We start from the raw sequence: 26,856 nt of genomic DNA on the forward strand, positions 1-26,856 counted from the left end.
TTTTCTTATTAATGAAGGCAGGATTATGGGCCCTGAAAGAGAGTTCAACAATCTGAGCAGCTCCCATTTAAGAGAGGCCCACTCAATGTGAAGGATGTCCAACCTTCTCACGAAAGGCAACCCCAAGGTATCTGTATGTAGTCTCCTTTGCTATTCAGTTTCCAATCATATGCCACTTCCCTGGTTTCTCCAGTCGCCTCAAGACTATCATGATTCAAGAGCCGAAACACTGGTCCTGTCCAGCAGCATCATGTCGCTGGCATACTGGATAATGGGGGTCCATTTGACCCCTAACTACAGCATGAATGAATGAATTCAGCAAAAGGCCTGGGGTAGCAGAAGTGACACCATTTGACCTTTATGTTCACTCACACGCATGCTTACATATAAATACACAATCACACATACACACACTCTCTTGGATATAAACACTCTCTCACCTGCACACATGCAAACAACATATATTTCAAACCATTTTTTGCTTGGCTCTGCTTCCAGGGAGGGTCATGTTCCAGCTAATTGTACTCAATTTTTTATTACTGTTGGACTTGGCCCTTTTTGCAGGGTCATCCCTAAACGTTTTGCCTTTCTCCTAGCCTTTTTTCTGACATGGTGTTGATGGTTTTAGGACTCTAGGTACTTTAGCACTGCTGTCCAGTGTAAAGTGCGTGTGCTCTCTGTGTTAAACATGGTAACATTGGTCTACAACAGTTTGGCCTATTTAATGTACCTGTCAGTCGCTTGTAAAGGGGTATCCCATATACCCAGGGCTGGTAAATTAAATGCTACTGGTGGGCTTGCAGTGCTGATTGCGCCACCCACCAAAGTAGCCTTTCAAACCTATCCCAGACCTCTGCCATTGCAGGGCCTGTGCGCGCAGTGTTACTGCCGCTGTGACGTGGCACCTAAAGTGTGTGCCATGTCAGTGAACCCCCTTTTTACTGCATGACAGTCACCTCTAAGGTAGACCCTAGCTAGCCCTATGGGCAGGGTGCGTTGTAGGTAAAAGATAGGACATGTACCTTAAGTGTGTGACATGTCCTGGTAGTAACAAACAGCCATTTTGGTTTGCATTGGGGATTCCCTGATAAGTATTTCAGTGGTAATTCCTGATATGAGAGGCGCAGCATGGTCAAGTTTGGTATATCTGGAATAGTGATAATAAATGCTACGCAATGGTGTGCACAGATTTATTATAACTATTTTAGAAATGCCACTTTTAGAAGTTGTCATTTCTGTGTGCTATGTCTGCCTGCCTGATGTGAATTGCATGTCTGGCTTGTGAGTGACAGGGGCAGGTGAGGTGTGTGTGGCTCCAGGAGGGGCAGGGTGAGTCAGCACTAGGCTGAATGGGACATCTGCACTTGGAGTGGTGGGAGGAGAAGTCCCTGGTCCCTGAATAGGATGGTGCCTGCCCTAGTGAATGCTGGCTCCGCCCCCTATGGTGTGTCTGATGACAAGCACCCACCTAACAATGGAGAAGACGAGCCCTGTCAACAGAGTGCTCAAAATCCCCCCTGAACCAGTTGCAACTGGTTTCCCCAAGCCCTGTGAATTTTTATGCATGGCCTAGATTTCCCCAGGAACTTTGAAGGGTCTTAGCACCTCGTGAGCGCTATATTCAAATTGCCCAAGCGGAGAGTGAGGCGCTGGCGGTGCTCGTGCGTTGCTGCAGTGATTATAGAGGGAATCCCGACATGGGGATTCCCCAGAGCTGCCGGCGGGTGACCACCCCACCTTTTGTGGTTACTAGCGGGTGCCCACCCCGCATTTATGCTGCTTAGCGGGTGCCCACCCCGCTTGTGAAGTTCGTTAAAAAGCGGGTGCCCACCCTGCATTGCACAGCAAGAAAATCACCGCCGAGGCCGGGCCGAAACTGGAAGCCAGGCAGCCAGCCTGGTTGTAGGCGGGGCCGAGGAGAAGCAGGGCCAGAAAAGAAGAGCCGGTCGGAAGACCCAGGTGGGAACCCACCCCGCGCTGGGACGTGTGCAGGAGAAAGACGGAGTCTGGCTGCAGGCGGGGCTCCCCGTGCGAGAAGGGGGAAGCCTACGTGTGTTACCATCCTGGAGGTTACAGCCTACGTGAAGGGGACAAGCAGCACTGCACTGGAGGCGAGGCGGGGCTCCCGTGTGGTGAAAAGAGCCTCGCGTGCAGTCTAAGAGCTGGCCAGGAGCCACCAGAGAGTCCGGTGAGTGGTGGCGCGTTGGGAGAGGCTGGGGGCGGTTCGAGGCACACTGTCAGTGCCTGAGTGGTCCCGCAGGAGAGCGGGCCACTCCAACAGTGGGTGATGTAACGGGGCATTTGTTGATGCTCCCCCCCAGGCACAGTTGGTGCCAGTGGCCATTTGTGCAACAGCTGCCCCGCCGGACAGTGGGCAGCTGCGACGTTTAGGCCAAATCATTTTCAGAAGTCCCGGAGTGGGGCCCCAGAGGCACCACAGATGCCAGTGCCTCTCTTGTGGTTTTCAGTTGCGTCGCCGTAGATGCCAACTGCAACGTGGGGGCCATTTGTGTAGAGTCCCAGTGGGGACCCCGGAGGCACAGTGAGTGCCAGCGCCATTCTTTTCTTTGAGGGGGGATTTTGAGTCAGTTGCTGAGAAAGGAGTTAGGTACACTCCTGTCCTGCCCCAGCGCATTGCGCGCCCTTGGATGTTGCTGCATTTGCAGCCAAGCCCTGACATTTCTGGACAGAGGGCATTTTGAGCCCTTTAGGAAGGCCAGTTGGCCTGGGGGTCATTTTAGGGTGTGATTGGGGTATACTGTGTTTATGCTGGTGATGCTTATCCCCTAATGTGATCTATACGCCTTGATTTAGGCCCTAATGGGATGCCATGACATAATGTGTTTATGTTTAGAAGGTTTATGCATAATGTGTTTATGCTGGTAAAGCCTATTGCGCAATATGTTTATGTTAATGAGGTTTGGGGTCTAATGTGTTTTATGCCTACTGCTTATGCCTAATGTCATGCTATGATATTTTAGGATGGTGTCTAATGTGACTGTGATAATGCTTAGGTCATTATTGTACCAGTAGTTACTGGTCTTGGTTTATATTTACTTACCGGTTCTGATGGTTCTGACCATGGCCCGATTGGCCTGGTCCTGTATATATTGCCTAGTGCCAGTTGGCACAGTGTAAATGTGTGATTATGTAACCACCACGCTGTGCGAGGGCTTCGCGCTGCGCGCACTGTAGTGCCTGCTTAAGGAACTTTTAAATCCTCCCTGGTTTTGATATCATTTCATTTTAGTTCGTTACCCCTGCTTTTAGGAAAGCTGCGCCCCCCCCCCTGGCCCTTGCTCGCATTATAATTGTTTACATCACCGCATTTTGCGGGTCCCGGGGTCACGGGGTCACGTGACGCGCCGCCGCCATCTTGCTGAGGGCGAATTGCACATCCTGGGCTCTGGGGTTAGCGCTCCAGCGCCGCTGCTACGCCTCTCTGCCTACTTAAAGCTCGTACTTGCGCGTAGCGGTGACGCGCAGCGGTAGCGCCTGACTCGCGCCTGAGTCAAGCCAGAGTCCTGCCCGTCTGCGCCCGTCAGCGCTAAGGAGGCGCAGGGCGTGGCAGACTCTTCATCTCAACTATGGTTACTTCGTCCTATAGGTATGGTAGAGCTGACCTATTGGCCATTCGTGACCTCTGCGTCGTCTGTCCTTTTCCGCCTGTAGCACCATTAAGGGGTCCTTATCGGTGTACTTGTTGTTGCTGGCACCTGTCGCCCCCAGCTCGCATTCGCTCCAGCCATATTTCAGCTCGGCAATTGAGCGCGCTGGAGGGGAACACGGCCAGCATATACAGCCTAAATGTCAGATCTCTGGTTAAACATCAGGCGGAGATCTTTGACATGGTCACCAATGACTCCCCTGACGTGATGTTTATGACTGAGACATGGCTACAAGACGACGACACTGCGATTTTAAATCTTGCCTTCCCCCCTGAGTATACCGTGGTAACGCTCAATCGCGGTTCGAGAGGCGGCGGGATTGCTATGGCAGTGAAACGGCGATTTCCATGTGAATGGAAAGCATTAACACTTCCAGGTTGTGAATGTGCTCGTTTCAGAATTTCGCTATCTCCTTGTTTTAGCTTTTCAGGTCTGTTAATATACCGGCCTCCGGGCTGCGATGCGGCATTTAGGGCTGCTCTCCCGGACGTCATTAGTATAGAAGCTCTCGGCTGTGCAAATTTTAATGTGGTTGGCGACCTTAATTTGCATTTTGATTGTCCCTCCCAAGCCTCCATTAGGAGTTGTCTAGCAGATCTGGAAGCTTTGCAGCTTACACAGAGAGTGATGTCCCCCTCCCATTCTGGGGGTCATATACTGGACCCGTTTTTCACTTCCTTAGAGGAGATTACTCTAGGCCACCCCGTCCAGCTGGCCTGGACAGATCATATGTTGGTGAAAGCAGTTCTCCCTGTGGCAGATCCTCTGCACGTGACTCAGAATAAAACATCTCTGTCCCGCCAGTGTTGTAAATTAAAGCTTGATGATTTTTATAGTTTTTTAGGAAACAGTCCTCTACCCCTCTTTGCTGACGTGGACAGTGGGTATGATGCATTCTGCACTTGGATTGGTTCGGCTTTGGACTCTCTTATTCCCTGTGTACGTTCCAATTGCCGGACTAAGGCCCATAGCCCGTGGTATGATGAGACACTGGCGTCTCTCAAGAGAGAATGTAGGCAAGCGGAAAGGCGATGGAGGAAAGGCTATGATCCCGCGCTTAAGATCTGCTACCTTACTGCCTCTAAGGCATACCACAGAGCGGTGTGTCGTACACGCGCAGCTTTCTATGCGCAGGAGTTTCGGAATAGCCCGAACCCCTCCAAAGTAATCTTCAAGGTCCTAAAGGACCTTATAACTAAGAGGATCCCTGCGGCTGAAATATGCACAGACTCCCATTGTGAGCGCCTGGCCTTGTTCTTTGTGCAGAAGGTGCAAGCTATCTATCAAACCTTCCCTACCGCCAAGCACGGTTTGACGCCAGTTGATTGCCCCGAGTTCAAGGAAGTGATCTTGGACTGTCTAGCCCCCCTATCAGAGGAGGGCTTTGACTTCTTGAGCCAAAAAATTAAATCTGGCTCCCCGGCAGACCCCCTCAAACCGGCCCTATTTCAAAACCTGCAGGATACATGTCGTGCTCCCTTGCTTTCCCTTATTAATATGTCCCTGGAGTCAGCGATTGTTCCTATCAAGTGGAAGGAAGCGGTAGTCACTCCCATCTTGAAAAAGCCTACCCTCGACCCCACTAAACCTGAGAACTACCGCCCCATCTCCTTGTTGCCGTGGGCTGCCAAAGTCATCGAAACTCATGTGAATGGGATCCTGGCGGACCATCTGGATAAAGCTAATATCTTGGACCCCACGCAAAATGGTTTCCGTAAAGCCCACAGCACGGAGACTGCCTTGCTATATATGGCTGAACATCTGCGCTCCGTGCTGGACACCGGACACACAGCGGCACTCCTTTTGTTAGACCTGAGTGCCGCCTTCGATACGGTGTCCCATGACATTTTGATGCGGCGGCTAGAGGAAGCGGGGGTTAGGGGTCTGGCGTTAGGCTGGTTCCGCTCCTTTCTTTCCAACAGATCCTTCCGGGTAGCTATACCACCCGGCAAGTCCACTTCTCACCAGCTTACGCTGGGGGTCCCTCAGGGTTCATCTCTGAGCCCCACTCTTTTTAATCTTTATGTGAGGCCGCTGGCTGCTATTGTCAAAAGCTGGGGCCTGACAATGGTTTCCTATGCGGATGACACGCAGCTGGCGGTCACACTAAGTGGGGACTCAGCTATGGATGCCCGCAACTTCTGTGAGGGGATGCGTTCGGTGGCCAATTGGATGAATCAGAACTGTCTCCAATTGAACACCAAGAAGACAGAGGTGATGGTGTTTGGTTCGCGTTCTGGCTGTTGGAATGAAAGTTGGTGGCCTTCCGAGTTAGGTTTGACCCCCTCTCCTGTATTGGAGTTAAAGAACCTCGGGGTTTGGCTGGACCCGGCACTTAGTTACACCTGCCATACGAAGAAGGTAGCTGCCTCTTGTTTCGGCATTATCAGGAGCATCAGGCCGGTGCTCAAATTTTTTGACGCCAGTACGAGACAGCTAGTGGTCCAGGCCTCGGTTCTTTCTAGAATAGACTATGCTAGTGCGCTGCTTGCAGGCACGAACAAGGCTGAACTTGCACGGTTACAACGAGTGCAGAATGCTGCCGCAAGAGCAATATTTGGGTTGCCCAAACGCTGCTCAGTGTCCGGAGTACTGTACACTCTTCACTGGCTACCTGTTGTGCGGCGTATTGAGTTTAAGGTGCTGTGCCTGGCCTTCAAAATTTTAAAAGGCTTGGCCCCTCCTATCCTTATGAATCTCCTTACTCCGTACATTCCCTCTCGCTCGTTGAGATCCTTGGGCCAGAACTTGGCTGTTGTTCCTCGCTTTCGGCTGAACAGGACAGGTGGCCGCTCCTTCCGAGTGATAGCTGCCCAGCTCTGGAACGCCCTTCCCGTTGACATCCGTACTGTGGAAGATTTAACCAGGTTTAGAGGGGCTATTAAAACGTTTCTTTTTAATAAAACAAAGTAATCCCTTTGCATGCTGTGTTGTTGTGTTCACCTTTGGCGCCAGGACGCCCCTTTGCTGGGGCAGCTGTGCGCGGTACAAAAATCAGTAACATAACATAACATAACATAACATAATGTGTTTATGATAATACAAAGGCTATGTTTATATAACCTTGTGTGAAGTTTCTTTTGTGGTGTGCCCAGTGTGTTGCTGCTGTGTGTGTGTGTTGCGCAAACGCTCTACACATTTCCTCTGGGATAAGCCTGACTGCTCCTGCCAACCTACCAAGGGGGTGAGCAGGGGTTATCATCAGTGTGTAACTCCCTTGCCCTGACAAGAGTTAGAGTGGTGGTTTCTGCCTTGCTTAGGCGCAAGCCCTAGCCAACCAGAAATCCCATTTCTAACAATTACACTAAGAGTTAATAATATAATATTATTCACTATTAGTGTAATACAAAAATGACAGAAAAACATGGAGATTGGAGCCTCAACCAGTCTCCATAAGGACGAGCTGCCCCTGTGTTCCTGGCACTGATGTTGCTATCTCTGAGGCCAGGGGACATTAATGCCGTACCAGAGGTGAAAGGGGCAAGACAGGGTTCTCAACTACTCCTAAATGATGTCCATGAGCTTTACAAGAAGAGAACCAGAAATGCTTAAGTCTTTTCCACCCAGATCAGCCACACAGAGGTTGAACAGCAAGGGTTCGAGAACGCAACTCTGCTTTAAGTTTCTATTTGTGGAGATCCTCAGGGAAAGCCTAGAAGTACTGCTTATTTTATTCTGGGCACGTGATCCTTTGTGTAATTGACAAATTGCATGGAACCATTTTATATTAGTCCAAATTATGGCACTGTCTATGTGATCAAAGGCACTATTAAAAGATATATAATTGCAGTAAATAATTGCTGCCCTTAACAAAGTGCCTTTTGATCAGCATAGAGAGTGGACTATATTCTCTGTCCTACCACACTGGGCCCTAAACTCATTTTTAAATTGTGACAGAAGGTTCCTTTCACTTGCCTAGCTGTTAAATTTGGCTTAAAGCATCTTAACATAAATCTTAGCCTCAACATAAAGCAGGACCTTCCTCTATAACTGTCAGAAGATCACTTTGGCCCTTTGTGGTACAAGGCGTGAAGCATCGAACTTCTCCCGGAGTCTGACACAGTACCATACTGAAGGCATTTTTTATTCAGAGGGAACAGTTTCTCCCCCCAGAAGTGCTTGTTCCTCTGGTAGCTTGGCTTAAAAGCAGTCAGGCTTAACTTAGAGGCAACGTATAAAGTATTTATGCAGTACTCAAACAGCAATAAAGTTAAACTGAAAAACAATAAAAATTCCATTGAATTAGAATCATATAGTACGATTTAATGAACAAAATGTCACCAAAATGACAAAAATCCAATAGGAGGAACAGGTGCTATGACTTTAAAGGTTTAAGTAAAACTAGCACCAAGAAGCACAAGGTGCCAATGATAGTCAAAGGTTGTAGTAAGACAGGACTTAGATGCACTTTTATGCTGACCGCGAGGGAGTGCAGGTCAGGGGCCACAATATACATAGGTTTCAGTGGCGTGGCTGGGAGGGGGGGCGGTAGGGGCGGTCCGCCCCAGGCGGCACTATTTTGGAGGCGGGTTTCTGTTAAAAATAGGGCATCTGGTTTAGTTTCCTCTAAAAACAGCGAGACCTCTGTGCTATGTTTGGGGAATGATCTACAGTTCAGTAGATACATGCGAACTAGAGTACTTTTATCCGTGAGATCACTGAGGAGTTGGAAGCCACAGTGTGGACAGGCTGATCCTCGATCTACTGGATTGCAGGAAGGGAGGCATAGAGGGAAGGCCTTTGTTTTAAGTTGATGAAGGACCAGGGAACTGTATCTCCTTATAGTGGGGGGCAGCGGAGCAGGGGTTGTGGCCCCTAGCCCCGGTCGGCCGCGGACGGGCGCAGACGGGCTTGCCTTTGGGGCACCTTAGGCGTGCCAAAGGCAAGCCCGCTGCGCGCCCCCGCTGCGCACTTGCACCATTACCCGCTTTGTAGCATGTGGGAAGCAGACGCTAGACTGCTCCCCGCGCTACTTCCAAGATGGCGGGCGGGTGGGCGGGCGAGCGGGCAAGAATTAAATATTTCAGCATTTTTGCGGAACGTAATTTAGGTGTGCCACAATAAAATGAAATACAAGTTACAATTACAGTAGGAGAGGACTTAATTAAAAGCTCAATTAAAAGCCTCAAAGATTAAAGCTACCTTTTAAAAACAGAGATAAGATTGCTCCAACCCCTCACGCAAACGCAACAGCCTCGATCTCCCGGCTCAAGCCTCAGGAGATGTTGACGCTGTGCGCTTGCACTATTACCCGCTTTGTAGCGTGTGGGAAGCAGACGCTAGACTGCTCCCCGCGCTACTTCCAAGATGGCGGGCAGGCAGGCGGGCGGACAAGAATTAAATATTTCAGCGTTTTTGAGGAACGTGATTTAGGTGTGCCACAATAAAATGAAATACAAGTTACAATTACAGTAGGAGAACACTTAATTAAAAGCTCAATTAAAAGCCTCAAAGATAAAAGCTACCTTTTAAAAACAGAGATAAGATCGCTCCAACCCCTCACGCAAACGCAACTGCCTCGATCTCCCGGCTCAAGCCTCAGGAGATGTCAGGAGAAGAATCACTAAACTCCATGCTTCTCTCTCTGTCCCACATGGGACCTGGGCCCAGACTAAAACAGGATGTGAGAGGCCCTAACACAAATCTCAATTGCCTCAGGCCTATATTATAAATTCATTAGAGTCAGCTGACTCACGGACTCTGACCGCCGTAGTGAGCATGTGCCTGGTAGCATGATTGCTGGGCAAGCCTCGGGAGAGGCTGTGAGACACACATAGTGGTCACAGTCAGGCAGGCTGACAAATATGTTTGAAAGTATTTTTAAAAAATCACACCATTATAATTAAGCGAGTGGCCCCGGGGTGCTGTGCGCAGCCCTCTACAACTGCGAGTTCAGATAGTTAACACTTACTTGCACTAGTTAATAGACCAATATAAAGCTAGCATTTCAATCATACATGTGAGAAATATTTGTGCCCGAAATTTGACAGTGAGGTGAGATTCAAAATTTGAGTCCGAGACTTAACCTCACACAGTCACAGGACTGCGGATGCCATGGGCGGCAATCTGAGGGATAGCCCCGGGCGCCACAAGCTCTAGCTATGCCTCTGTACGGGGTACATTTTCCTTCATTGCGCTGGGCGCACCTTTAACTAGGTGTGCCGATCACAATGAAGGAAATTGTGCATTATGATGATGAATGTGCTGCCCCCAGGGCAGCTGAGCACTTGGGCTGCAGTGGGGGCAGCACATTCATGTGAAGAATGGAGTGGCTGCTTTGAAGCCGCTCCATGTTTTCACAGTGCAGGCGGCAAACTTCCTGCACTTTTAAAGGTGATGTCTGGGGGGTCTATAGCAGCCCCTTCACCCCCTGCAGAGGGCTGCCATCAAGGGCGCACTGACAGTGTGCCGCGTTTTAGAGGGTGCACTGTCGGTGCGCCTCCTGAGAGCTTCTTTTCCTCTGCGCCCGCGTCTGTAATACAGTGTGGGCACAGTCAAAAGGATTCCCTCATTTGCATGGGGCACACCCCCATGCAAATCAGGGAACGCCCCCTGAAGATAGTGTCTTTGTTTCGGAAGAAGCTGAAAACCTGGCTTTACTCAAATAAGTGATTTGGTTCTCTTTCTGCCTCTTTGCTTTACCACTGACCGTGCAGAGCGCTAGGACACTCTTCGGAGTAAGAGTTGTGCTGTAGAAGTGCCTTTTACTTTCCATTCCATTCCATTTGACCAGAGCCCTCTGTTGATGCGCCTCCATCGGGGGGAGGACCGCCCCAAGGTCTCATTGTGGTGCCTGAGCCCCAGTGCACTGTAAGCCCCCACGTTCTCGGATGGCCTCTGGGAAGTAATTTCGCAATATTTTCAGGACATTCAGGGCTCAGAGTTAGACGGCCTGGTGGCATGTGAGGCTTTCAAGTAGTGGTATGGGGACAATGGATAGGGGTGTCAGTGGGGATCTGGAGCCAGACCTGACTGAATTTGTGGGGGACATGCATCAGTTGGACAACTAGCTGGCCCAGGAGGCTGGAGTGGGGGCTAGACTGTCGGAAACGAAAAAGCAATATAGTATCCTTCTGGAGAAACTTTGGTGTCATCATTACCAGGAATATATTACCTGGGCGCATGAGAGTGAGGGTAGAGCTGTGCGCTTATTGGCATGACTGTCTCAGCCGGAAAGCCCAATTGCAGGAGCCAGGCGGGGGACTGTTGTATTCCCAAGTGGCTTTGAATGCCGCTTTCCGGGATCCCTATATGACCCTCTATGATTAATAGGCTGAAGGCCCTGGTGAGACGTCAGATTCCTTTATAGAAACCTTGTGATTGCGTAGACTAGGCGCAAAGACAGCGGAAGAGCTGAGAGGACCTATCACACCACAGGAAATTAAACATGCCATACGAGACAGGGCACAAAGGTGGTTCCGATGGCCTTACCGCCTGCTGACAGAATTCTACCCTGCCTTAGTTGGGTTACTGGGTCCGTTGCTTGCTGCCCTCTCTGCTGCAGCCTTGGAGAAGCGGGTACCTCCAGCTTCCACTAGGGACTCAATAGTGGTGCTGCTTCCAAAGACCCGGGACCTGGGAGTACCTGTCACGGCGTACCGAACTCTATCCAAGCTGTGTATGGTCTTCACGATCCTCAAAGAAAATGTGGCTATGCGATGATTCCCACTCATGCAGTAGCTGGTGCATCCAGACCAGTGCGGATTTATCTTCCAGTGCAACACCTCCCTGAATCTGTGTTGTTTTTACATGCTCCTGCATTCTCCGGTGTTGCAGGGAGACGGGCAGACAGGAATAGTGTCACTTGACCTGGAGAAAGCACTGTCAGTTGGTCGTTTCTGGAAAGCTTTATGCTTCACATGATTTTGGGGGTTGCATGGGTGCGATGGGTATGCCTGCTATATACTTTCCCCACTGCCTGGGTATGAACGGGGCGTACGATATCCAGTTTATGTGAAGTTCCTTGGGGTATGAGTCAGGGGTGCCCTCTGTCTCCGCTTTTACTTATGCTGGCAATTGAACCACTGGCAGAGTTGTGTAGAGACCGAGGCAGGAGTAGAGGAGTGGTGCTGGATGGGACTGAACACCTCATTTCTTTATATGCGGATGATTTACTATTATATGTGTCCAATATGAAGACAGACGTTCCCTTTATGCTTCAATTGCTCTGGGAATTTGGCGTGGTTTTGGGGTTGCGAGTGAACCCCTCGAAGTCCAGTGTTTTCCCCCTGCAGCCGGGGCTATATAGACCTAGTGCTTTAATTTTTTTTGTTTGAATCTTTTTATTAAATTTTTATGCATTCTGTATACAAAGTTTTCAACTAAAAAAAGCGGGATTGTAGTCCCATTTACAGCCAAAATAGAGCATTTAAGTGAAATCACAGAATTGACAAATACAGTTTCGAATAAGTACTGAGGGTAAATTAGATAATTGATCACTTAAACAGCATGTTACTCTTGCTTCATAAAATTCAGCAGAATAATTACTAAGTTAGGGTATTGAGCTGTCCTCGTGGATCCCACGAGGGTTACCTAACAACACCTTTGAATCAGAGAAGAAAATATTCCATTATATGAAAAAGAAACGGTAGTAACAACTTGAGCCCATGACTTCAAATCCCACCACCTACCCCTGCCCCAAACCTCTAGCGTCCAATGAAGAATCTAATTATGTCATTAAATATGGAAACTGAAATACAACCTACTTGGGCCTTGACAGGAGGAAAGACAGATCAGTGTGGTGGAGCGCTAGTCAGTGTCCATACAGTTGTCCATTGTGCCACCCCCATTTTTCCTATGGTTCAGGTTCGCTCCCATCATTCCCCTGTGTGAGACTCCGAAGATCTGTCAATAATGCGTCCCAGCTGGACACCACGGGGTGTTTGCATAATCCCAAAGGGTCTTCCCTGTGTAACACCACACCCTCTGCCTGCGCCCACACAGGGAAGGACTGTATCCATGCCTCGAGTGATGGGGGTTCCGGGGACTTCCACCTTCGGGTAATGAGGCGTTTAGCCTTCAGGAAGCTCAAGTCTAGAAACCTGGAAGTTGGCCTATTTTTCTTGGTCCTAGGAAACAGGATCAAAAAGAACTATTGATGGACAGAATGCAGAACAATGTCATACATCGACCCCAGTACAGAGATCTGAGCATAAATCCATCGTTTTGTTGCTCAGCATGCCATTCCAGTTTGGACCCAGCCATATGCAAATCAGTCTTGACCCTGTGCCCAATGGGTACAGTCCAGCCCGATCTGCCAGGACAGGTCCTCCTGGACTGGAAACAAGCATCCCAGGACCGGCTTCCCCTTTGGTATCGCTTTGTTCTCCCTAAGTTGGCAGGGTATGTCCAGATGTGGGTCCCTTGCTCACTTTGCCACTGGATTCAAGATAGCCTGGCTGAAGAGGGTTCTGAACCCGAAACCGGTCCCAGGATGCTTGTTTCTGGTCCAGGGAAGACATGGCTTGGCATTTCGGGCTGGACTGTTCCCATGAGGCACAGGGTCAGACTGATTTGCATATGGCCATGTCTGAACTGGGGTGGTGGAGTGAGCTAAAGAATGATGATGGATTAAACCCAGATCAGTTGACTGGGGGTGAGTGTTTGATTTTCTCAAACGCTCCGTTCATCATCCCCTTTGGTATCGTTTTGTTCGCCCTAAGTTGGCAGGGTATGCCCAGACGTGGGTCCCTTGCTCACTTTGCCACTGGATTCAAGATAGCCTGGCTGAAGATGGTTATGAACCCGAAACCGGTCCCAGGATGCTTGTTTCTGGTCCCGGGAAGACATGGCTTGGCAGTTCGGGCTGGACTGTTCCCATGAGGCACAGGGTCAGACTGATTTGCATATGGCCATGTCTGAACTGTGGTGGTGGAGTGAGCTAAAGAATGATGATGGATTAAACCCAGATCAGTTGACTGGGGGTGAGTGTTTGATTTGCTCAAACGTTCCGTCCATCATCCCCTTTGCTATCGCTTTGTTCGCCCAAAGTTGGCAGGGTATGCCCAGACGTAGGTCCCTTGCTCACTTTGCCACTGGATTCAAGATAGCCTGGCTGAAGAGGGTTATGAACCCGAAACCGGTCCCAGGATGCTTGTTTCCGGTCCAGGGAAGACATGGCTTGGCAGTTGGGGCTGGACTGTTCCCATGAGGCACAGGGTCAGACTGATTTGCATATGGCCATGTCTGAACTCGGGTGGTGGAGTGAGCTAAAGAATGATGATGGATTACACCCAGATCAGTTGACTGGGGGTGAGTGTTTGATTTGCTCAAACGCTCTGTCCATCATCTCCTTTGTTATCGCTTTGTTCGCCCTAAGTTGGCAGGGTATGCCCAGACGTGGGTCCCTTGCTCACTTTGCCACTGGTTTCAAGATAGCCTGGCTGAAGAGGGTTATGAACCCGAAACCGGTCCCAGGATGCTTGTTTCCGGTCCAGGGAAGACATGGCTTGGCAGTTGGGGCAGGACTGTTCCCATGAGGCACAGGGTCAGACTGATTTGCATATGGCCATGTCTGAACTGGGGTGGTGGAGTGAGCTAAAGAATGATGATGGATTAAACCCAGATCAGTTGACTGGGGGTGAGTGTTTGATTTGCTCAAACGCTCTGCCCATCATCCCCTTTGGTATCGCTAGGAAACAGGATCAGCACACACGCCTCTCACGTATATAATGCGGGGCTTTCTGCGCAAGCTTTCAGTCGGGTCGAGACACCTTGCCAATAAGTATGAAGAGAAGGGCAAGACCACAGCATATGGAGCAGGTCTAAGGCAACAGCGGGGCAGGCAGCATCTGCATTGTGGAAATAGTGGTTGATTTTGTCGGGAGTAAGATAGGCCCTTTGTACCATATAAAACTGTATTAGGCGGAACCTAGTATCACATGGTATATTAGGGGCGCTCTCAGGGATTGCAGCCCATTCCCTGTCGTATGCAGGGACAGGTGAGGTTGCCCTCCCAATGGGCTTGTAGGGCTGCATGCGGAGGTGCTGTATGGATTTGCAGCGAGTCAACCAGCCAATGTACTAAGGCCTACCCAGTCCCCTAACCTGCAGATATTGCCCTACTAAGTGAGTTGGTGGCTCAGTAGTCAGGTCACCCTATGATGGGGTCAGCGTTGCCAGCAGGGAGTTTTATAAGAGGAACTGTCCCAGCAGTAAATTCAAATCACCTGTTGGTGTCTCATAGGGGAATGGCGCATCATCACAGTAGAGGTCTGCCAGTGTGTGCAATCCTACAGCATGCCAGGTTTTGAGTTCCGCCACGGAAGTAGGGGTAGCGTTTCTAGAAGTGTCTAGTAGTGCTGGTTCACAGGGAGTCACTGAGCGCGTAAGGTAGAGGCTCCGTTGGTAGCAGGGGTGTGTGAGACCCAGCAACAGATGGTCCTGCACCTTAGCTCAAGTGATTGGGTGAAACAACGGCAGAATACGGAGCAGTGTACAGGGCAGTAGCGCAGTGGCCGTGTCAGACAACTGCAAGCTAGATAGCAATTTAGCTACCCACTATAGTTGACAAGCGAGAAAATACTGTTCTAGGTTCAGTACCGCACGGCCACTTCAGTCCGAGGGAGAGTATAATTTCATCAACGCCACTAAGCAGCGCCTGGCATTCCAGATCATTTCCCTGATCTGCGCCTTGAAGACTTGGAAAAATTTGGTCATAACGTATAGAGGTAGATTGGAAAGTAATACAAGAATCGAGGGAGGGCCACCATCTTCAGCAAGGCAACCCGGCCTAAGTCATCTGGGTTCTAATGGATGTGGCTGAGCAACCAGTGGCGCATAAGCTTTATAGAATTTGGCGAGTAAGCCGTTGGGACCCTGGGTCCTGCCAATGGCAATTGCTCAAATGCTTTCCTGCATTTCGAATTGTGTGATAGGGTCATCCTGCTCCGATTGACTAATATAAGGATGTGTAATGTCGCATGAGCTTGTTGTGTATCTTGTGTATCTTGTTCTGGGTATAAAGTAAAGTGCAGATTGTAGAGCGCAACATCAGGATAGGGTAATGAGATTGGTTCTGGCGAATAAGCCAGGTCAGCAATCGCCCAGAGCTATTGGTGGTAGCAAGCGTATGGGCTGAGTGTGCTGCATAATTGAGACAGCGCCTCATGTTCTCGGTGCTTGTATGCTAATTGGTGTATCTCAGTCGGGTCGTGTATGGCTCGAGTTTCGTGGCAAAGAAGTGTGCGTTCAATGTGGGTAAGGTCGCCTTTAAGGTGTCTGCGCATACCCATGCAATGCCTGAGTACAGTGACTTTGAATGCATCCCATTTGAGAAGTCATGTGGATGCTGTGCAATCATTATGGTCTAAATATTCGGTTATGGCGGTACACAGGGATGGCCGGGAAGGATGGTCTTCCAGTACCCCCACCTGCAGCTGCCAAGTGGGAATGACGGGTGTAATGGTGTCCCACGACAACTCTAAGTATTGTGGGTTGTAGTCAGAGTGGGTCCTACCAAAATAGTTGGTCTGTAGTACTGAGAGCAGCAGGTTAGTTGTACAGAGAATTCTGTCAAGCCAGAAATGCAATTGATGTGGGGCAGGAAAGACTGAGTACAACCTCGCCGTAGTATTACGGTGGAACCAGATGTCGATTTACTGCCAGTGTTAGAGTCAGCCACACAGTGCCCGAGCGGTTGAGACTGTGGGTGCATTGGGCAATGGGGGAAACGAGTAGTGAAGTCCCGGCTCAATGACACTGTTAATGTCACCCTCTATGAGCCAGACACCTTGTTGAGGAAAAGGGTTTGTTCCAAATTTGGTGCATAAACCGGGTATATTAGTATCTGTCTGCCATCCAGGCAACCTCCAGGCAACCTCGCACAAAAACGTATCGACCCTCCGCATCAATGTCAGTCTCATCTGCTACAAAAGTGGTCCCTGGCCTAATCTTTATTAATGCCCCTCCAGTGTAGGTGGAAAAATGAGTGGTAAACAGCTGAACACGCCAGCGCTTCTGGAGCCTAGTGGCCTCCGGGAGTGTTAAATGTGTCTCCTGTAGGAGTGCAATATGGATGGTGCGTCGCCTGAGGTAGGAGAAGATGGAGTATCTACATGTAGGCGTAGGAAGGCCGCTCATGTTCCATGTAAGAATATTATTGGGAGCCATTAGTGCAGTGAAAGAAAACAACGCTATTGATAATCACATGATGGCCAGGAGCACACTATGCAGACGGTGGCCATTGTGCATGGGTATGGGTGTGGGGTCGGGCTTCAATCAATCAATCAATCAATCAATCAATCAATCAATCAATCATTTGTGGAGCGTACTACATACCCGCGAGGGTCTCAAGGCACTGGGAGGGGGGACCGCTACTGGTCAAACAGCCAGGTCTTGAGTAGCCTCCTGAAGGTCAGCAGGTCTTGGGTCTGTCGTAGGCTCAGTGGGAGGGTGTTCCAGGTCATGGCGTCGAGGTGGGAGAAGGATCTCCCGCCGGTGGTTGTTCTTTGGATGCGAGGGACGGTGGCAAGTGGGCGGTCGGCAGAGCGGAGCTGGCGGTTGGGAATGTAGAAGGAAAGTTGTCTGTTGAGGTAGGCTTGGCCTGTCTTTTGGAGTGCCTTGTGTGTGTGGATGAGGAGCTTGAAGGATATCCTCTGGTTGACGGGGAGCCAGTGCAGGTTTCTCAGGTGGGGGTGATGTGGCTGTGGCGAGGTACGTTGAGGATCAGTCGTGCAGATGCGTTTTGGATGCGTTGCAGTCAATTGATGAGCTTGGTCAGGGCTCCCGTGTAGAGGGCGTTTCCGTAGTCAAGTCTGCTGCTGACGAGGGCCTGGGTGACTGTTCTTCTTGTATCTGTCGGGGTCCACCTGTAGATCTTGCGGAGCATGCGGAGGGTGTTGAAGCAGGAGGAGGAGACGGCGTTGACTTGCTTGGTCATGGAGAGCGTTGAGTCGAAGATGATTCCCAGGTTGCGTGCGTGGTCGGTGGGTGTCGGGGTGCCCCCAGTGCCGTCGGCCACAAGTAGTGGTCCCAGACTGAAGTGTTGGAGCCGAGGATAAGTCAGTCAGTCCATAAAAGCACATATTTACAAAGATTCAAATAAAACATACCAATATCCCACAATGCAATATATTCATGATGAAGACTCCTAAAATAGTTTTTAAATGCAAGTATAAAACCAGGAAATAATCCTATGCAATTTAAAACATAACAGATAAAAAAGTAAAATCAATCCCTTCACAAGTTAATATCAGGGAATCCCTGTGATATGCTGGGTCTGTGGTAACGCGGGCGTAACAGATAATTGTTTTTTAATTTTAGCGCCTCTGGCGCACCACATGGCCCAGAGGTATCTAGAGATCGCAAAGACAATCAGGGGGGTGGTGTCGTATTTAAATATTCTAAATGCTTCCCTGTAATCCCTGAGACCCAGTGACTTACAAAGCTGGACAATCCATTTAGCGCTAGCCCTGGTGTAAAGAGGGCAGAAGAGCAGAACATGCAGATCCGTCTCTTCACAACCATCACATCCCGGGCATGAGCTAGAAACGTGTGAAGCGATTGACCACTTGTTTGTCACTGCCCTCAGTGGAAGTGTCCCATGTCTAAATTGGACATAAAGTTTCTTTGCCAGTGAGGGCTGAATGTCATCCAGGAGTATCTCAAAGCGGTAAGTATCCTTCACCTCCAGAAATCTGTTGGTCAACCTGCCCAGGGACGGACTAGAACATACAAGATCCATTCGATATTGATTGAGTAAGTTGACCAACACCCTTATAGGCATCAAAGGACATGTCTGCTCCGGAGAGAGACAAATGTCTCCCCTACCCAGTGCACAGCAGAGCTGCTTAACATATTTTAGCCAGGGGATTTTCCCTACCCCCCTTATGGTCATTAAATCCCTTAGGTCATCCCGGTAGCTTAGCAGCTCTGGGGTAGCCCAGAGTCACCTCCAGTACATCACAGGTCGGTTTGAAATGATCCCCTGTATGGGGGCCAGACCCAGATCTAACCGTAAAGGAATCAGAGGTGTGCTCTGCGGGAGACTCAATAGACGCCTAATAAAGCTATTCTCAGTGATGGACAAGGGGGTGGCGCTAAGATGGCCCCATAGCTCTACCCCATAGAGCGACCCACCTCTCGCCTGGGCCTTGTATATTTCTAAAGGGGGTCCCAGGGTTTTAAGTGAACACTCTTTATGGACCTTTAAGATACCACCGGAGGATTGGGCCAACTTCATATTTGCCTTGTCCACCTGCGACCCCCAACCCATCTTATCGTTCAGTGTTACTCCTAAATAGTCAAAGGTGGAGACTCTTTCCAACACCGTGCCATCCAAATGGGGGTGGGGACAATTAGATGATTTTGCATTAAATGCCATGAATTTAGTTTTGGAGAGGTTGATCTCCAGATTTCTTGTCTTGCAAAAAAAGCAGAACGCCTCCAGTGTTCGCTGAATACCCATAGAGGATTTTGATAACAAAAGGCTGTCATCAGCGAATATCAGGGCTGGTATCTTGCGGCCTGCTAATCTAGGAGAATCTAAATCCCTCACCCCCAAAAGATGGTCAATTAATCCATTAAGAAACAAAGAGAAGAGAGTAGGGGCCAACACGCACCCCTACCTCACTCCCCTTTCCACCGGAAAGGGGGCCGAAAGCTCCCCATTTCTCCCATACCTCACCCTCGCAAAGGTGCCTTGATGTAGTTGTTTGAACAATTGGCACAGGTATGCAGGGGCACCCATCTCTATCAGTATGGCCCAGAGCTTATCCCTCTGTACCAAATCAAATGCAGATCGAAGATCTACAAAGATCAAGTACAGGCTACCAACCCCCAGAGTCACCGTCTTCCAATAGACCAATTGAAGTCTAAACAGTTGGTCGATAGTAGAGACCTTAGCACGAAAGCCCACTTGGAGGGAGTTCAGGATGTGTTGATCGTCCATCCAGCACTGCAACCTCGTTAGTAAAAGGTGGGCAAACAGTTTCTGCAAGACATCAATGAGGCTAATGGGACGGTAATTAGCCGGATCAAGTGGGGATGCCTTTTTATAGATGGGAATGTTCTCGGCCCCCAACCAAGTTCGGTGAATTTCCATGCCATGTAAGATGGCATTCAAATATAACCAGATGTAGGGAACCCAAACCTTCTGCTCACTCAGAAATAGATCTCCTGGGATTCTATCCAATCCCGGAGCCTTCCCAGAAGACAAACTTTTAAGGGCCGCCTTAATTTCCTGCATAGAACAAGATTGACAATCGGAGTCCTTCACCTCCGATAATACTAAAGGGGATGTGCACTTAGCGGGGAGACCTAGTTCTACTGAGGAAACAATGTCAGTGTGGGAGTACAAGGGCATAAAGTGGGCTATCCAAACCTCTTCGCTCAGATTGGGTGTTATAGCGGGCGTCCCTTCTGACGAGCCTGATCACACAAGGTTCCAAAACGCGCCATAGTCGCGCCTATCCAAGGCTTCTTTTATACTTGCCCATCTTAGGGCCTCCCATTCCGACTTGGCCTCCGCAATTATACTTTTATAAGCAGTTCTGGTCACTCTAATAGTCTGCACAGAACCGATTTTAACCTCGCTAACAAGTGCACATTTCGCCTCCCTAAAAGCTTTATTAAACCACTGGACCTGTTTTTTGTTCGTGTCCTATTATTCACTGTGGTATAAAAATAATCGGACATATTGGCGATTAGGTTAGTGTGAATACAGTCCAGTGCTTGAAAGTAAGAAAGATCATAATTCACAGCTGGAAGTTCAAAGGCCTCTTCTAGGGAGCGAGCTACATGTAAATATAGCTCAACAATTTTTTCGGGTGCTAGCACAAACTTGGCCCACCTAATGCGTCTGCCACCCGCTACTGAGATTAAGTTCATGTCAACACGGATCTCCAACTCCCCTGATCCATGTGGGTGACCCAGTGTGTGTTTTAGTTCTAAAGACAAAAGATTGTGGTCACTATCTACCCTTTGAATTACACAAAAAGCCCTTATTTGAGACCAGAATTCTACACTGACCATAATGTAGTCGATAGTAGTGCTCTTCCCCACTCTATTGAATGTAAAATTCCCTGGCACATCAGGAGGGAATCTGCCATTGCAGGCTCTAAGAGAGTGGGTTACTAGAAACTTATTAATCTGTATGGCCACTGGCATTAAGCGCATGGCTGGGTACATAGAACACTCCTGGATATGCCAGATGGAATCCTCCTCTAAGGTTACAGAGGGGATCCCCACAAGAGGTTCGAAGTGACAGTTAAAGTCACCCCCGATAATTCTATGTGTTGATGGTGAAGAAAATGAAAGAAATTCGTCAAGAGCCTCTAACATAGATAGCCCCAGCTCGTGGGGGGGTAAGACGCAAATATATGTTAGCAACCATCACCTTCGAGCCATCCATAAATTTAAGGACGATAGAGAGAATGTCCGGGGAATGAGAATCTATTACTGTACACCCCAGGTGTGTAGATACCCAGATACCCCGAAGGTCTTCCTCTAGGTCCCTGTACAGCGGGTAGATGGAATGTTGCAAATCCCACCCTTGTGGGGGCAGACACCATCCAGGTTTCTTGGAACAAGCACAGATCATACTGATCCACCAACTCACCCCATTCTGGATTGGATAGCTTAGATCTCAGCCCTGCTACATTCCAGGATCCTAATAATGATCTTGGGGGTACCACCCTATGAGGACTGGGTGAGGTGGAAGAGGGCATGTTGATAGAAGGAGTCCCTGCAGAATTCTCCAGTTCAAATCCATCTCTTGACAAGCTTATATCTGCACCTGGGCTTAAGGGGATTATTCCAAGACCTACTTCCTTAACCCCAGAAACCTCCATGGGGCACCCAGCTACGTTGGAATTCGTTTTTTTAGACCCCAATGAGTGAAATAGTCAATCTACATTATTCAAGGCACTAAATCCATTGGCTGTGGGTATATTATATTCCCCCTCCAGGCCACCTTGATGAAAATGAGTTGGTTTAAGTCCCCCTGAGACTATTTCCTGAGAGTAGAAGTACCCCAAAGGAAGTGGAATAATTGCACTCATTTGACAGGGTCCTCCCCAATCAAGGATGTGCTTGACTACTCCAGGATCCCTAAAATTAACAATCACGCACTCCCCTCCAATATCTTTTGGTTTGGTCCCCAGCCAAGTAACTCTTCTAACAAATAGTATTTCCCCCTGACCCGACCTCATTAGTGGTCTATGTCTGTTTAACCACAAACTGATTTTATTCTTCAGCGCGGTATATGTTTCGCCTCGTTCGCCCGACAGCGGAGGGACACCGGTTAATACCACCACGTACTGAGAAGCCTCGGGTGCTAACTGGGGGTAAAAAAATGATTGTCGATTTCCAATTTTTGAGAAATTCATGTTGGGCTTTTGAGGCGCCGGACCCCCTTCCGGCTGCTGCTTACTGATGGATTTTTGGAATATGGGTGAGTCTAGAGTGGGAAGAGTAACTTTATCCGGGTGCACCCTGAGACGGGTGTCAGGGCCGGGACCAATGTTGTTAGGGGTGCGTCTACACGTGTTCATTGATACCGATCCTTGTGCCTGGATGTCAGATCGAGACCCTTCATTAGGACTAGGGCCCTGAACCACCTGGTCAATGTTACATGCAGCCAATATCGCAGAGTTGTTCCCAGTGCGTATGGGCAACTGTTCACCCTCATGACTCTTATTGTTAATCAATGAGACTACTTTATCAATTCGACTCATCAAGATTCTAAACTGAGATTTGATAAGCTGTTCCATTTGGGCCTGAAGATCGATTAGTAAGTGAGTGGCCCAAACCGGGGGTGCTAAAGTGGAGAAAGGGGTGCCTACATCATCCTGAGAGGTGTCTAGGGCAGATGTATTAGTCTTCGGTGGTATTTTTTTAGTTTTTGATTTCTTATTTCTGGGGCGGTGCTTAGGTGCCTTTTTAATCACCTTAGGAGCTGTCTCAGTGACCAAATTAGTAGGATAGCTAACATCTTGCACTACCTGTGTGCAAGGGAGCTCAGCAAAGGAGGAAGCTAACAATGAGTCAGGTGAATTACAAGTGGCTAGAGATATATTCTCAGACTGCAAAAGGGGAGTATAGCTGGAGTAAGGGAAAGGCGTCTTTCGGTATTTTCAATAGCCGATGCTACCACCCCTATTGTTTTTTGTAACATTTTATCTATAGCAGTTAAACTCGGAACTGGGGGTATTAGGGCTGCTTTTTGTCGTGTGAGAGGGCGAGAGGTTGGAGGATTTGTTTTGCCCATAATGCAACACGTACAATGCTTAATCGTTTAGGATAGTAATATCCCAGTACTTCACAATTTGCAAAGGGTAGTGGTCTTTAAGAAGTTAACAATAACACCATTAAAAACGCTGTAACAGTGAATCATATGAAATAATCACTTAAAAGCCTAACTTTGACTGAACAACATACTGAAAGATTACCAGAAAACAGTCCAAGTCCAAACGCGGTATGTCCCGCTTAGAAGGATGGCCTGGCCCGGCCTCTGTTGGCCCCTGACGGCCACAGACGGCCCGCCCTTTGCCCGGGCTTAGCCCGACGCACGCCCGCGCGCGCTCTGCGGGGCACCGGCTCTGCTTTAATGCTGCCCTGGCTTATCTGGTGACGCTGATGTCAGGCGCCTGGGCTGGGGCTGCTAGGAAATGAAGTCTTCGTTGGCCGTTTCCCTCACGGCGGGCGAAAAACAGTCTATGACATGGTAAATGCGTCCCACGCTGGGGGAAACAGAAGGCACTTTTGTAACACGTTGATGGTCTTCTCGCCCTCCAGGGAGCAAAGACCTCTGTGGCCTGTGGTCTGTAGTCCTGTGGCAAGCAGCGGCGGTAAATGCGTTCTGCGACACGGGAAACAGAAGGTGCTTTTATAGCGTGTCGGTGGTCCTCCCTCCCTTCAGGTGGCAAGACTTCTGGGGCCTGTGGTCCTATGGCCTGTGGTCCTGTGGCAAGCAGCAGAGGTAAATGCGTCCCACGCCACAGGAAACAGTAGGCACTTTTCTAGCGTGTTAGTGGTCCTGCCTCCTTCCAGGGAGCAAAGACTTCTGGGGCCTGTGGTCCTGTGGCAAGCAGCAGCACTTAATGCACTTAATGCACTTAATGCGTCTTAAGTAAGATCCACACTCAAAGTTCCGTTGCAGAATTGGAGGAGGGAGGTGGAGTCATAGAGGCTGTAGTAGCTCAAGTATCCGTCCTCCAAGCTGCCTTCCTCGGTGTGCCGCTGCCTCCGCGCCGGCTGTGGTCAGTAGGGTCAGTAGGGCCGCCGGCGGGCTCCGACCCACTGTCCCCCGCAGCGCTGCTCATCACCGGGACCTTGTCATCCCGCTCGCTCCACTGCCGAGCATATCTGTAGTCCGAGCGTAATGATGCTTATTCTGAAGTTGAGAGCGCGTCTTCTTCCTGCACTCTGATCGGAGAAAGTATACAAGCAACAGGAGCGCGGCTTCTTCCAAGAGCCGAGGATAAGGACCTCCATCTTGTCCGTGTTCAACTTCAGTCGGCTGATCTTCATCCAGTCGGTGACGGCCTTCATTCCTTCGTGGAGGTTAGATTTGGCGGTGATGGGGTCCTTGGTGAGGGAGAGGATCAGTTGAGTGTCGTCGGTGTACGAGATTATGTTGAGGTCGTGCTGTCGGGCGACGTGTGCGAGCGGGCCATGTAGATGTTGAACAGTGTCGGGCTGAGGGAAGATACCTGGGGTACGCCGCAGATGATCTCGGAGGCTTTGGCTCCACCAAACAACAACAAGCATTTGCAATGCAATAGGTCTCGCATTTACGCGAGTTTAAGCTATTGACATTGCAAATAACAATTACTTTTATTTTTGTTTTCGTTTTCAAAAAATAAATAAAAGGCATTGTCATTTACAATGCCAATAGCTTAAACTTGCATAAATGCGAGACCTATTGCATTGCAAATGCTTGTTTCTGTTGGCTCCCAACTCATTAAAAGCTCTGCTACTCTAGATTAGCATTAATTCCTCTACTGAAGTCTTCAGGAAAAAAACAAAAGCTTACTTGGTCCCAGCATAAGATCTGTAAATGACCTCACCTTTGCTTATTTTATTGTTAGATTAGTCATGTATAGCGCCGAGACAACCAGGAGTTGTCGTGCTCGTTTAAAGAAAGCCCATTTGGACAGAAATTCATGAGCTGCCACATTCTTTGCCGAGGGGGTGGTTTGACATGCTTGGAATTGACGAGAACAACATAAACTCTGGGTTAAGGCATGTGGCAGGGTCGGACTGTGGCAGAAAATTGGACCCGCACCAAAATAAAAGAGGCCCCTTTAGGGAAGGCGACATCAAGATCCGTAGTGTTTGGTTAAATTGTGAATCCTGAATATTTAGAATGTCGCCAGCACTTATCAAGAAACAAGACCTTGTTTACACGTTCCCTACAAGCACATCCCCCATGACTGACTGAAAGGGAGGTGGGAGGGAGAGGAGAGAGAGAGGGGTGGAGGAGCAGTGGAGGAAAAGACATGAGAATAAAAGCAAAACCAGTGTGGCGCTCGTGAAAAGGCACAACGCTGATAGAAAGACCTCCTACTGCAGTTCTCTGCAACGAGTAAAGACCAGAGCCAGTCTACCTTGGCAGGCTGCAACACAGCCCTCCCTCTCCGTCCGCCTGGCTACCCATCTCTGCTCTGAGTCAGGCCAGGTTGGAGGTAGTTTTAGGCAGATATCAACACAATATCCCAGAGAAACGTCATCGGAAGAATAAAAATGCACCTTTGGCCTGCTGCATGGAAGTGGTGTTGCGCTGCACACATTGGCACAAAACAATACGCCATTGTGTTAGGCGGTAAACTCGGAAGAACAATTATCTGCCGGTACCGAATAAGCAGACGCCTATTATACCCAGGTATGTGTACACAAATACATGCACACATATAGTCTTGTGTATGTTTACTTGCATAGAATAATTACAACTCTCTGCTAGTGCTACTCCCCTGCAGGTGGATCTCTCTCACCTCATTAATGTACGGTGCTGCACTGCAAGGGCGGCTCCTCGGGGCAAGCGAGACGCAAAGATTTGGCAAGCAAAAAATAAAATTGAAAAATACCTTCTGTAAACCGTGCCCCGGCCCGTGCTGCGGCTGCAGATCTCTCCCTATTTCTCCAGCGGTCTCTTGCCCACCAGTCCTGTGCAGTGCTCTTTGCTTCCTCAATCTTCATAGCTGACCCGGGAAGGGGCATGCCAGGGAACGGATGACTGCTCAGGAAAAGAGTCATGGGCTGTTACAAGCTGAGAGCTGGAGAAGCGGGAGACGCGGGAGGTGGTGAGGGATGGCATGGGAAGATGAGGTGATTTACGACAAACGTGCGTTCGGCGGCCGGGATACTTTTGGGGCATGCGTATAATGTAAGGTAGCGCGCGCATGTTAATGCACACTATTTTAAAAAATAACAATTACGCTGTGTAAGTTTAACGAGACTGTAGTTAGGCGGTGCTGCTTCTGGAATAAACGGAAGTTATGTATCGGATCAAGAGTCAATAATAAGCCAGCTAACAAAAAAAATGGCAAAGTTAACTAATGGCAAGTGGCGAGAAATTACCCAGCAATAGGTGGAGTTTCACCACGTATATAGATTACTAGATGTCTCGGAGAGACAGTGTATGCGCTGCCTAGGCGAGACCTAAAAAAAGAACACATTTGAACAATTATAACCCAAAAGTTAAAAAAATGAAATTCCATGAGAGCAGAGGGACAACTCGTATCCGACCAAACTACCGAACTATAGAGTTCGGTTCAACTAGTGAAGAGGAAGGAAATACCTGTGTGGGAGGAGGGGCACGGGGAGCTCAGTAGGAGGTGCTCCCGGTGGGTAGAGCATATAGGCATTAGTAGGATATTTAGCGTCGCAGGATTTGTGACACAGCAATTGAATACATGTTAAGCACAACATTTTATGCCTACAGAAAAGACGATGGGGGGAAAGGTAGATTGCAGCACATGCTGTTTACCAACTTTAGACATGCAGCAATGTAATGCATACTTGGCTATACAACAGTAAATATTATCAGTAAGTGTTGGCAAGGGTTCCTACATGCAGCTCAGAAGCAGAGTTTAATCTAGATTATGTCATCCGCCGTCTGCAGTGTTACATCGGGAGGTGCAACAAAGTCAGTCTCAGTGGGCCTGTTACTTGAAGAACCATCTTCACTGTCACATCTGGTGGGGTCACCGTCTAGGCCCTGGGCCTACGTCGCTTCTCTGATGGCTGC

The sequence above is a fragment of the Triturus cristatus genome, chromosome 5_1 (genome assembly GCF_964204655.1).
Source record: "Triturus cristatus chromosome 5_1, aTriCri1.1, whole genome shotgun sequence".
Lineage (NCBI taxonomy): Eukaryota > Metazoa > Chordata > Amphibia > Caudata > Salamandridae > Triturus > Triturus cristatus.